The sequence below is a fragment of the Neodiprion virginianus genome, chromosome 2 (genome assembly GCF_021901495.1).
Source record: "Neodiprion virginianus isolate iyNeoVirg1 chromosome 2, iyNeoVirg1.1, whole genome shotgun sequence".
Taxonomy (NCBI): Eukaryota; Metazoa; Arthropoda; class Insecta; order Hymenoptera; family Diprionidae; genus Neodiprion; species Neodiprion virginianus.
The window spans coordinates 16,582,822-16,596,915 of record NC_060878.1 but is presented as its reverse complement, the minus strand read 5'-3'; the positions used below and the strand labels follow the sequence as shown (position 1 = coordinate 16,596,915).

General features: G+C 37.2%; 1 protein-coding gene across 1 annotated transcript in view; it reads right to left on the bottom strand.

Moving 5' to 3' along the window:
- LOC124299284 (flotillin-2) overlaps positions 1–14,094 on the bottom strand; it is a 510,013-nt gene that overhangs the window by 427,939 nt on the left and 67,980 nt on the right. The window lies entirely within an intron of this gene.

Below are 14,094 nucleotides of genomic sequence, written 5' to 3'. Positions count from 1 at the left end.
CAATTAGTCTGATATGAGAATTTTCATTTTTTGCGTATACAGGGTGGGGCATTTAAAGTGACCAGGGCGATTTTCTCGAAAACGAAGCAAAATCTCAACAAAAGTTTTAGACTAGAGCTGTAAGGTTTTGAAGGGAACGGAACATACCGCGTTTGAATTTTTACAAAGCGGATGTGCCACGGAGGTACGAAGGTCAGGTTTGGTTTTTTAAATGGGTCGGTGTATTTTTTATTTTTATTTATAAGATTTATTTCCGACTCACACGGGGAAATTCGGACGTTAGTCTCACCGATTCGATTCAAACGCATGGTACGTGTAAAGTTCGTGCCCCAAGAACGACGTGCGCTTTTCGACCGTTTCAGCGTGAGTCGGCTTCGCTTTTACGTCAGGGGACAACCAGAAGTTAGGATGAGGGTTGAATAACCGTTTGGATTTTTGATATATCAAGTATATATTTGTTTGAAGATTTGTGGAACGGTTTAAACGGGGTTTGTACACGGAAAAAAAAATCCAGCTCGTGGAACTAAATATTAGATAGTTACTTGTAAACAGTTCGTCGAACTAAACGTTCTGTTATTGGAAGAGCACTGCATGGTTCGTATAACTGACTGTTAGTCAGCTGTCATAGCTGTACGTTGTTCAGCTCTCTCAGCTAAACAGCTTCGTTCGAAGAGCTAGACCAGAATTTTTCGGCTCCGCTCACAGCGCTTATTATTAAATAGTACAATTATATTGCTATTAGTATTATTTTTCATCATCATTATCATTATTTATTCAGTGTCATTTACATATTTGAACGGACTATTTAAACAATTATCTATCAACTGTATTTAAATCATACTCATGAAATTTGAAGGTTATGAAATATGTCAACGCACCAGAGCACAGCGCAACTTACAGCTCTTAGAGCAAAACCATTCAGCTGTGAGAGCTGAACAACTTGCAGCTATCAGAGCTGACTAATATATAGTTGCTGTAACTACAAGATAGACCGTAGAGTGCGTATAGTTACTGGAGCTGTAGAATACAGCTCGCCGAACAGAATTTTTTTTTCCGTGTAGTTCACAATATCGGTAAGAAAAGTTATACGTGAGGTTGTTGAGTGTTGAAATGGAGGTGATCGTGTCGAACGTTGTAGTAGGAATGGATCTGATGTAAAGAGGATTACACATAAGGTGCGCAAAATGATGGAGAATAGAATTACCAGAGTCGGAAAAAAGCGAGTGGCGTGAGCCAGAATGGAAATAGGACGATAGAAATGAGATGATGAAGTTACTGTAAGGATCGTGGGAGAGTGACGACACGAGGGAGACGTTTTTTTTTTTGTTTCCAAAATTTTCTAGTTTGGAAACTGTAGAATACGAGACAATTAGTGACTTCGATCGATTCTTAAAAATGACGTCCTGGGAGCCTTTGAGTGTGACTCGCCTCTGCGCTGTTTGGTGCCCAGGAAGCAGGTATAAGTAGACACCATGTGTAGAGGTAAGTGGTCTATTCAATAATAGCTGTTTAGCCGACATTCTCATATGCGACAAGTGTAGAAACCCAGTGAAATTCCAAGAAAGTGGAGGACTAGTCGTTTTTCCCTTGCCGAGGCTTTGAACGCGATTATCTCGAAATTGAAACTTGGTGTGCACGATTTAGACCAGGGTCGATAATTTTTGAAACTAAAAAAAAAATAATAGTAGGATGAAACCTATTGGAAAAGGAAGAGAATATACCAAAAATCAAAGGAGAAATAAATTACGGGCGATCTGAGGTCGGGAAGTGGTAGGGGGTGAGTTTTTAAGGGTAAAAAACGGTTTATCTCGATTTCCGACAAAACTACAAGTGCTATGGAAAAAAGTTAAAAGTTAAATGGCAAAGTTGCAGGTAATAAAAATATCTACAACTTTTGTATTTACACTTTTTTCACATAACCTCAAAATTTATGTGAAAAATTCAAATAACCAAGTTTTTGGTTTCTTATTTTTATCTTTTACAAAAAAAAATTTTTTTTTCACGATATTTGGTGAAAACTTACCTTTTCATGTCCCAAACACACTGTAATTTTTTTGATTTAAAATATCTATTTTTTCACCTTATTTTGACTTAATATCGAAAAAGCACCCTAATTTTCAATCGAAAATTCTCACGTCAAATATCTGCTTTTTTGAAAAAGTCGGTGGGCTTTTTGTTCGTTCAAATCTCTACTTTCTGATGGTGTGAAAAAAAAATACCCTACTAGGGTAAATGTTCTCAGAAAATGCAAAGAAACGAAAAACACTCGAATCCGAATTTTTTTTTCAATCATTATGTACAATTTTGAGCTAATTATTAAAATTTACACTTCAATTACTCGAAAAACGTAAGATTCCATGTTACATTGACAAACAAAAAAAATTGCATCAGTACCTAATCTTTCCAACTAACCACGCTGACTCAATCATATTCGTTGGGTGCTTTATAGTCAACCTGTTAATGTGAAAAATAATATTACTTTTACAGAGATAAAGTTTACTTCCATTGACAACACATCGTCAACAACCATGTATAGTGGTGGTATTACTGTCAGTCAGGTACCCTTTTCTTCCGTGCGCAATGTCATCGACTGATTCGTGATTCCAACGAGCGTTGAAGCAATGATGTCAATAATCAGTGAGATTATATAGTGACGGAGGATAGAAAGGAAGATCAACGCACTCGACACGGACATTGTGTGGCGAGGTAAATAAGTGTATAATACATGATGGGTGTAATAGGTTTAGACTTCGTAAAGCACGCGTTGCAAATATAACAGGGTGCAGGAAACAGTAGTCGTTCAACTTTTCCATGGGCCAACGAAATTTTACAGAGTGGATATTTCAACCCCATACACAGCTCGAAATAACTTGTCCAACGAAATGTCTATACGAGTATGAACAGTTATTTAATACATACCCAAAATGCGCCTGGCTTGAAATAAAAAATATCTCAACAGGCAAGATGAAAACACAGGAAAGAAAATACATAAATATAAGGATCGAAGTTTATTTTTGAATAATTTTTAGCAAGATTAAAAGTAAAACCGACTTAAAACCACTGTTTTACAGGATTAATTACCTTTTATAGGTAAATTTTTTGCATGTTTATTGATTTATATCACTGAATAATATGTTAGGTGATGTTAACGTTAATCATCATTGGATCACCAACAGTAAGAAGAAACGTAGCATTTTTATTTTTTGACCAACTCAAAGAAATCTTCAGACATCGGTCAGAATCCACTTCCTTACATCTACGACGGACTCCTTGAGTATGCATGGAGTTGAACTGTTGCCATTAAAATGGATTTTCAAATGAAAAATACTTCGCAGTAAAGGGTTAATCGAGATTATACTGTACTCGATCTCACACCGATGACAGTGTCACATGGACAGGAGGTCAAGCTTCATCTGCTTCTATTCCATGGACCTAAACTTTCGTACTGTGCTTAACTCGAGTTGGATTTGTAGACAAATATAATTTTATCACGATGACAAGTGTGTATCTAATTGACACCAACTTCTTATTCACCAAACCGTATACAATTGCAACCTTCGATCATGCTGTCCACTGTCAACTTTCGAAAACAGGTTATTCTAAACCGATCATAAATAGTCATAATTGTTTCTCATTAGCTGAAATAATTATTAAGAATCTGATTAAGAAATTCAGCTGTAGCAGACCATCGTTTTAGGAATGGACATGGTTCGCTTCAACTTTGTGACGATATATCCTACTGTAAAAAAAAATAATGAGCTTAGAATGTTGAGCGGATTAGGAGTCAGTAGGCCTACAACGTTGGAAGGCGAGAGTTCGATTTTAAAAGTATGTGAACAAAACTCATGTGAAGTGCGACAGAAATAAAATTTCTTGGTCAGGTAATAAATCAAGAATCAATACGCGACTATACTTGAAGTAACAAGCGTAAAAAATCATGCGATTTAATAAATAACGCACACTCAAAAGTGTACATTCGAATTCCCTTCGAAATATATATACGTATATATTTTCCAAACCGCTAGACGATGTCATATACATTTTAACGATACTGTCCGATATCCTCATTTATTCGTCTTTGTTTTCTTTTATGACAGTTTTAACTTGAAGTTTACGTTTATCGCATACACCGTGTACTGTATATTCATGTTCAACATTAAACTATCAGGTCTATTTTGTCGGTCTGCGCGGAGTAGAGGAAGTAATTTTACATTATACTGTCAATTTTGTGTATGGCTAATCGATGACTCTAAATAAATGAATAATTGCACGTTTTATGGATCTTTGTTTAGTAATTTACTTGCCTTTTATCTCATTTACTTTATAAAACGTTACAACTTGCTTGTTAACGTAACCGATCGAGCACAGTGGCAACGGGTGAGTGAAACCTATGTGAATAATTAATTAAAAAGATGAACGTAGTTGAAATGGTATAAAAATTAAGTAACTTTGAACGGGAAAGCTAGCCGAGAATCGTTTACTCTGCTCAACCACACGGAAAAAAAATTCAGCTCGTGGAACTAAATATTAGATAGTTACTTGTAAACAGTTCGTCGAACTAAACGTTCTGTTATTGGAAGAGCACTGCATGGTTCGTATAACTGACTGTTAGTCAGCTGTCATAGCTGTACGTTGTTCAGCTCTCTCAGCTAAACAGCTTCGTTCGAAGAGCTAGACCAGAATTTTTCGGCTCCGCTCACAGCGCTTATTATTAAATAGTACAATTATATTGCTATTAGTATTATTTTTCATCATTATTATCATTATTTATTCAGTGTCATTTACATATTTGAATGGACTATTTAAACAATTCTCCATCAACTGTATTTAAATCATACTCATGAAATTTGAAGGTTATGAAATATGTCAACGCACCAGAGCACAGCGCAACTTACAGCTCTTAGAGCAAAACCATTCAGCTGTGAGAGCTGAACAAGTTGCAGCTATCAGAGCTGACTAATATATAGTTGCTGTAACTACAAGATAGACCGTAGAGTGCGTATAGTTACTGGAGCTGTACAATACAGCTCGCCGAACAGAATTTTTTTTTCCGTGCACTTCCCTATCTTCCCGTGTATAAGCATGGAGTTATCTGTATCTCATTGCCAGTGAAAACGCGTGAATATTTTGAAATGCGAACTACATGACTGGACAGATTAATCTCTGTGCTTACTTTGTTGCTATAGCATTCGTGATTAATTTTCAAGAAAAATGTACCCACCAACTACATACATTCCATCTTGAATTGATGTTTCGATATCACTACACTAAACAGCGATGTCTGACTCCACGGTTTTTCCCTAATTTCACAACAGAACTGGCAATACTTGGGTTGTTCTTGTATTCTTATTGCGATGTGGTTTTTGTAACACAGCGGATTTTTTTACATTTCAGATGTTTTTGCCGAGATTGATTGTACTGTGAGTATCAATACGATTATATAGCAGAATTGATGCTTTGTGATTACTTGTTGGTTATCTGATGCTGCCAGAATAGGAGGATTTTAATTTATTGCGAAGGGGTCGTTAAATATATTGCATCGCAGGCGCTCGTCGGGGGTTACGTGGAGTTGGAGATTTATAAGAGCCTGTGGATGGGACGAAATATTTCAATGACCGGATGCATGTCATACGATCAACTGGCAACGAAAAGGCATTATGACGAAATTCTTTGAGCTATTTGATGAGTGTGAAGCTCGAAGAGCAATAATTAAAAAAGGTGCCGAAGTAACCCACGGGAAAATATTGTATGATGTCACGTGCGTCCTGTACTTTCAACAGTCAACCAAGGAAAGGGTTTCTTTTTTATCCTTTATTGACAATAATGGGACATGAATGTCAGGACAATACACAAAATGGTTACTTACAATGAGTTATGCTGGATAAGTACGCATACTTTTTTCTCTAACAAACCTCTATTCGCCCTATCTTTGGACTCATGGCAATGATTTTTCTCCCAAGCTAGAATTCAAATTTTCAAAATTTGCGAAATTGTGAGAATTCGTAACTTGTCTCAAGTTATGCTGAACAAGAGGGGAAAAATTTTGCGTAATTGTCCAGCACTACTCGCCACAACTCGCGTATTCTCAAAGTAATCAAAAATTGTGAAAATATAAATTTCAGCTTCGGAGGAAAATCATTGAACACGGTGAGATTTTTTTTTTTTTCTACACTTTGAGTATTGTGCTAGGATATTAGCAAGTATGGGTGAAACTCAGCTGACTAAACTGCAAGTTGCGCAGAACCGGGCCATAAGAGTAATATTGCAATGTGATAGATATACCAAGATTGAAAGAATGCTGCAGGCGCTACAGTTTATGTCCATAAGACAGAGACTGTATTATAATGTCTACATATTTGTTTTTAAACTAGTAAAAGGTATGTTGCCGAAGCAATTAGGAAATAAGATAGTGTTAGTAGGAGATACGAATGAGTGCCAAACAAGGTAAGCGTGAAACATTCTCATACAATTGTAAGGAACAAGAAGTGCTGAAAAAAGTCTATTCTATAAAGGGTTGAAAATGGACAATGCGTTGCCGCTGGAACTAAAGCAGTGTCATAGACTTACAACATTAAAGCGTATGTTAAAAGAATGTGTTATAAAATTATAATATATTGGTGACTAGTTTGTAAGACACTTGTATCTACGACAAATAGCTGAAACGGGTAATAAATATCATTGATTCGTTCATTCGTCGATACCTCCTTACGGAAATCAGCGAAGGGAACCAATCTCGCTGATTTTGAAACCGACTTTGACCGCCTTAGTCTAACCTACCGCCTGTGCGTTATCTTAGGCAAACGATGGGACATGACTTCATCTCGGTCACCATCTCAGTTCCGGCTCCTCCGCTCCCACGCAAGACAGTCAAAGTCCGCTCTTTCACCAACTATCCAGCGGATTTCTTTTTGACAGACCTTGCGGGAAGGGACTGGTCGCTGTTCGATGCTGAGGCCTCCATCGATAACCGGCTCCTGTCTGTAGGGTAATATTATCACCGTTTTTGACAAGCGCACGGCACCTTACGTGTCTCGCATCCTCCATAAACCAAGAAGGCCACCATAGATTGCTTCTGGGTTGCATGCGCTTTCGTTCTCAGGTCGCTCTCCTGCGCTACCGTGATACGAGGGACCACCTTCATAGGCGTGTTTCTGCGTCACGCGTTTATTTCATCGTGGATCACGGTCTTACATACAGGTCTGGAAACTCGTACGATGGGGGTAACTCAAATAGTATGGCCACGGACGTAAGAAATAGCGTGGCAAAGCGTAGTGCTCATTTCCGCCACTTGGAGCAGTGCAGCTTTGGGGTAAGCCAAGTTACAGCTATATTCATAGTCCTTCCTTAAGGAACAAGGATTCCTCGTTCCTCATTTCACGTTTCATAGACCTTCCTCGACAGAACAAGGAGCCTTATTGGCCTCCTTCGTTCAAGGCAGGTCTCGAGATTCCTTGAGGAAACCTTCGGCACTGCGATGGGCTGTTTCGTTTCATGTAGCCAACGCTTGCGCTTGCGCTTGGTGTCTACGCACTTATGACCCGTATGACGCAGAGATCACAGCCAGTCTGCAGGTTAACCTCTTCGAGGTTATACGCTCTCGTCAACCGACGCAACTTGACAATGAGAGTCAAGCGGTTTAAGTTAGATTTAAATATAGCCGAGTGGCGCTTCGATCAGCAGTTTCACCACCATAAGCAATCACATATCCCTAAATATGTCTTCCTTCTGGAAGGGAGAGCGAAGTTGTGACTATGAAACGAGGACCCCTCTGAGATTCAAGGAAGCCTTCATCAAGGCGTCCTTCATCCTTGAGATAAGGAGAGACTGTGAATACGGGTATTAGAATGGGAAGAGTCAAGAGGTAGCCTTGAACAGCTGTGCTACGACAAACAATATTTTTAATCGATAAAAAATAAGTGCAATACTCATTAAAACTTAATATTTCTCTTTACGAACGAAATACGCGTATCGTTATAATGATTATTTATTTGATACATGTATACGATCTTTCGCAGTAATAAATATCATAACATTTTCAGATGTAACCATTTTTTTTACCGCTCAACGTGTAGCAAGAATAGTTATTTTTTATCGTCAAAAGAAGTCAAGTTCAGCAATTGTCAGACAAACTGTGAATCCTAAGCTTGGGGCACACGACATTTGAGACACTGATATATAAATTTGTACAGTATCGACCAGTAGAAAAGTGGAAGAGTGCTTGCCTCGCACGTGGTCGACGCAGGTAAAATCCTATTACCGTTTTTTTTTTCTTTTTTTTTTTAACAGTAGTGTTAATTTTTCTGGTATAATGTTTCGTTTGTAAATTTGTATTTTTTAAAAATTGTTCTGTTATGTGAATATACGCCACGACCACGAGGCTTTTCGAGGTTGTCTACAACTGTATATCTATATCTACAACACCCTAGTACGACGACGCAGCTAGTGGACAAACGAGGAACTAACAATTTGGTCACACTAACGATGACAATCACAGACCTCACTCAAGTTCACAGACCTCTATGTAAGACCGTGTCGTGGATAGACTATCTTCTATTCCTCTCTATTCATTCGCGGCCACGTGTGGTTTTGACGAACCATCGCTCCGTGACATTCACCAAGCGTTGCCGGTTTTCTTTCTATACTTCCTAGCTATTTTCGACCAACCGCTCTCCACTGCTGTCTTTCTGTAAGTTTGGAAACGGGCGTTAATCTTCCCGCTAGGCAAGGTCAAGTCGCCCACCTCTCTCGATCTGGTGCGGCCTATCTTAAATCTCTGTTTAATATCTAAGGTTCTCGAGGACATTGTCCACGAGCAAATTTCCGCGTTTCTCAAAAGCCACCAGCTCTTCGATTACCGACAATCTGGCTTTCGTGCTGACTACAGCACTCGAACTTCTCTCATCAGACTAACCGAGGATGTTCCTAAAGACATCTATGATCGCAAACTAACCGTTCTGGTCCTTTTTGACTTTTCTAAAGCGTTCGATACGATCCCGCACGCAATTCTATCAGACAAGTTTCGCAGTTTTTACTTTTCAGAGCGCGTCAAGTGAGGTGACTTTCTTGCACCTCTTCTACACCTTCTGCTCAACGTTGGGTGATAAACCATTTCGTAAATCAATCAATGAATCAATCTCTCTATCTTACCTTATCTCATTCAACCTCATCTTCTCCTTACCTTATTTCGTTTCTCTTTATCAGCTACCGCATAGCTCTATTGATTCTCTTAAGCAGCTACTATTATTATTTTATTTCAATCATTTCGTATTTATATCAAGTACTTTTCTTTTTATTCTTAATTCTTTATCGCACTTTTTTATCGTAACCCTGTTATCGCGACAGATACTTTACTATTCTACTGTTCTACCGTTGTATTAAGATCGAAACTCACTGGTCACTTGACTTTAGGCCAGATGGAGTCTCATACTCCGTGGCTAATTTAATAAACAGTCAATCAATCAATCTCTGAACAATAAGTTAAAGCGAACTCGCATTCATTGTTCCTCTTTAATCACGAATTCGCATAAATATGCATTAATTTTAATAATCATATCGATATGTTTCTAGAATAATATGACAAACCACATAAATTGCATATATGCTTCGGCTACCGCCAAATTGTGTTATACAAGTATTTGGCGATCAAATGTTTTATTACTCGGTTTGAAAATTTTAGGGCCTTTTAACTTCACGCGGGACTTTTCCAGGTTCCTGAAAGCCCATCCAGGCCACCGTCAAATTCCCATCGCCTGATTGTTCATAAGCCAATCAGAAATTGCAATACAGATATTTGCCACAAGTTATTTTTCCGTGAGTTATTAACCCATTAACGCCCGAAATGACACTTTTCGTATAGTCATGTTTGACCGATTACCAACAACGCTAGAACAATGGGAGTGTAATAAAAATTGGTACCCAACTATTTTCAAGGGTGCTTTTTCAGAATATCGTGATTAGAAGCCATGAAAATTAGATTTTCTATGGAAAATTTGCAATTGAAAAAAAAAAAAAAAACAGCGAAATTTCGGTGTAGTTTTCTTGAAAAACTATTTTTTTTCGGGGTCGCTGATTACGAATCTGAGGTCAGTTTTGAAAAAATACAAAATGACCGATTCAATATGACGGACCAAAAATCAAAATTACACGATCCTGCGGAAAAAATCGCTCTCAGAGGTTTTTGGGTTTCCCTGATTACAAATCTGAGGTCAGTTTTCACAAAATCAAATGATTTTTTGTCCGCCATCTTGAATCAGCCATTTTTAATTTTCAAAATTTCCACAATTTTCGAAATTCAAACACTGAATCAAGGTTATATCCAAAGTTGAACCCAAGATATAACAATTAGATCGAGAAATCAAGCAAGAGACCATTATTTGATTTTTACGTAAAATTTCACCCTTTTCGAGCCGCCATTCTGAAAATAATTGATAAAAAAAAAAAATTCCTAACCAATAGGTTTTTAAAGTACAGATAAAAATTCCACGATTTTTGCAGAAAAGAGTCTGATTTGAGTATTATAAAGGTTCGATTTAAATAATTTTTCAAAAAAACTACACCGAAATTTCGCTGTTTTTTTTTTTTTTTAATTGCAAATTTTCCATAGAAATCTAATTTTCATGGCTTCTAACCTCGTTATCCTGAAAGAGCAGCCTTGAAAATAGTCAGGTACCAATTTTTATTAAAATCCCATTGTCCTAGCGTTGTTGAAAATCGGTCAAACATGACTATTCGAAAAGTGTCATTTCGGGCGTTGATGGGTTAAGCTCGATCACCAATTTGTAACCGAGATAAACTTAGTTTCGCGATCAAATCGGGATACGGAAACGATCAGCTTAAGAAACTTTAAATAACACAAATCAAAAATGGAAAAACTGCTCGCGATGAAGACCTTGCCTCTCTCAGACGAAACAAGACACCGCTTCCTCGTAACAACGTATAATAAGGCTAATAATAACGATCGTGGTCCTTCTCGAAATGGCAACAAAAATAATCGCAATACCGGTGGAATTAATAACCAGGATATAAGCTATAACTGTTTCAGAATATTCTTATTGCGAAAAAAAAGGCCGTGATTGAATGATTCTCGAAATAGGAATAAGCCTGCAGAGACACAGAGTTTTGAAAATGATTTCTTTAATTATTTACTATATTGATTAGCTAATAAATACTGAGTTTACGGGTCGTTCTAATTTATGGTTATTTTTATAGTCTCTCAATGTAGTTATAAACATTGGAGTAACAAAAGTCTGAATAGAGGTGTGAAGATTCGAGTAACAAAAGATTAGTGAATCAAGATAACGAGTAATCATTTTATCTCACAAGAAATACTGCTTCTATAACCCGTTAATTATGCACTTGAAACCCTTTATTTTGTAATACGAATGTTGTTTCCTGTTAGAAAAATCTCATTTTTATTTCATCCTTTGGAAACGAAGAAAGATTCGTAACGGATCCCCATACAGAATTATTTATTTTCTAAGTTAACGCAAGTGAATAATTTCGTTATAACGAAACCTGCGTCAGACTTGAAACCGAATAAAATGCATTTTTTTTTATTTTTTTTATTTTTTCTTTACCGTTTAGTTTTATATGTATGGTCACTTCGTTTAGACCAGGAACCGTTTTATCAGCGTTGCAACATTGAATTTGCAACAATATTTTCTTCTGCAAGACAAGGAGCATTGCTGTCGAAGGCTTCCGCGTCAAATCACGAATTGAGGTTATGTTGTTACGATAACTCGCGTTGACAAACCTCGCGCATGCGCAGTAAGTCGCTCGACTTACTGACAATTAGGATTTGACGTTTCCAATCGGTACAATCGAAGGAAAAATGATTTTCATTGCAAAGGGACATGATTTTGATTGATAGTCGCGGATGTCTCGATAATTCCAGAGACTCTGATAGCTCATACGAACATCACATCGAAAAAAGCAGAAAGGCGGAAGAAGCATGAAGAAGTTTCAGAAAATGGCGATTGTTCGCCCGTTTTTGTAAACTCTGATTCCAAAATTCGCAGGCAATTTTCGAATTTTCACTTACCAACTTTGAATTTTCCACTAATAGACTTTACGTTAACAAGTTGGGAGTACGCCCTTATGACAGTAAGGTCACCAAAAACCGAAAACAGTGAGTTTCCGACATTTTGGTTATCAGCTGTCGATACATAATGCATCGTTCATTAGGATTGCGATTACGAGAAGTATTTTTTAATCGAGGACCCTACCGAAAATTTGACCAAAATCGGTGGAAAAATCGATTTTTGGTTTTTTCGGGAAAAATTATCCTGAGACCCAACCCCACCTGGTGGATCATAGTTTTCAGCTAATGGACCATTTTCAATGGGTTAGACACCTTTCTTTCAAGTTTTCATCTATTGAAATCATATTCTTCTACTTTTCGTATATAATAATAGAATTCTACTATGTAATTTGAGTTGGGAAAAATAGTGCTACTATTTTTCTGCCGATTCTTCCGAAAAATGATGAATTATATACTTTTATTTATTTATTATCGATATTACTCAACTCATAAATCGTCGATCGAGAAATACTGCTCTTGTAAGCTTATGAAGCGGTTCACTAATAGTGTTCTTTTTCTTCAAAAGCGGTAAAACAAAAGTCTATGTAATGTTTTTTGAGTTAGAGGATTTGACATCAGGTGATTTTTTTTCGAGCTAATGGACCATATTATCGTTTTCATTTTTTGTTCGATAACTATTGATACTAATAAAACGTATTCTTGAGACGAGAGTTTGAATAAAATGTACAACTTTTTCCTTGTCACCAAAGAGTGTTCCGTGCCAAGCCACGTTTCTTTACATTGTTACACGATTTATGTTTCTCGTGTAAATAATTGAACCTTCCTACACGTGACCTAATCAACGTATAAAATTACAAGTTCGTTAAGGCGTCAATGTAAACAGCATAACCAACAACTTCACTTCTGAAAATCCGCAACAATATGTCCAAGTCTCCATAGAACTAAACATTCAATAATAATTGAAATACCTGTCTAAAAACGATGTTGGTGGGTGGAAATTAGGAATTTCTATGCTAAACTAGACGCCGAGAACAAAGAGGAAAACAAAAAATACTCCGTCAGCCAAATGTTAATACATTATAATTGATAAGCATATTCAAATCCCACCCGAAATCGTAACTTAATGAATATTTATCAATATTTTATCAAAACAAGTGAAAAGTAAAATGCATTGACAAAACGACAAGGGCAAACGCTTAACGTCACGAGAAACAGGTTTCACGAAATTATTCAACTACGCGGTGTTCCGCTTTTGATCGGATACCTTGAATCCGAATGATCGAAAGACGCGGTTCACTCAAAATGAAACTAATCAGTGATTTGTGAAGGGGATTTCGGAATCTGTCGAACCGCTCAAATGGATTTACCGTTCATCTCGCAAGCTATTCACAAACGAAAAAACTTGAAACGACCTTTTTTATTGAGAATTTCACTCCAAATAGCTTTTCGTCAAAAGCAGCATTGAGGACACAATTGTGAGAAACTGGGGAAAAGGAGTCCACTCGAGGTGAGTTTAATGCTAATTTCAATCATCATTATAAGGCTACAGGCGAGTTCAATTTATATGCATGAAATGATTGGCTCGTAGATATGGAGTTTTCGAAAGAACTTGAATAAAACTGCACTTTATTCGATAGCTATAACTCCCAGGGGAAAACGTGTTTCAACTTTTTTTTGTCACGAACAAAATTGTCGTTCAAATGCTTTTTCACCTTTACATTTTTGTGTTAAAAGCATTGTTTTCAACTTAATGGAAAAAAGTAGCTTTGGAAATATTCATCCCTCCAATGTCTAGCCGAGGTAACACTTGTGAGGAACTACTTTTTTGAAAGACAATTTTAATCGTAAATCTATTGCCGTTATCGTGAGTCTGACTGTCATCTTAATGTTTGTTGAAATTGGCCCCCATGCTCTTTCGTCTGAAATCCGTATTTTGCTGTCCATCTTCAACCTCGTCATTCGATTTCGAGTAGCCATCTTTAACCTTTGGATTATCGGTTTGGCATTTGAGGAGTCAGCAGATAACTCGGAAATTCCATCGCACATGTTGACTA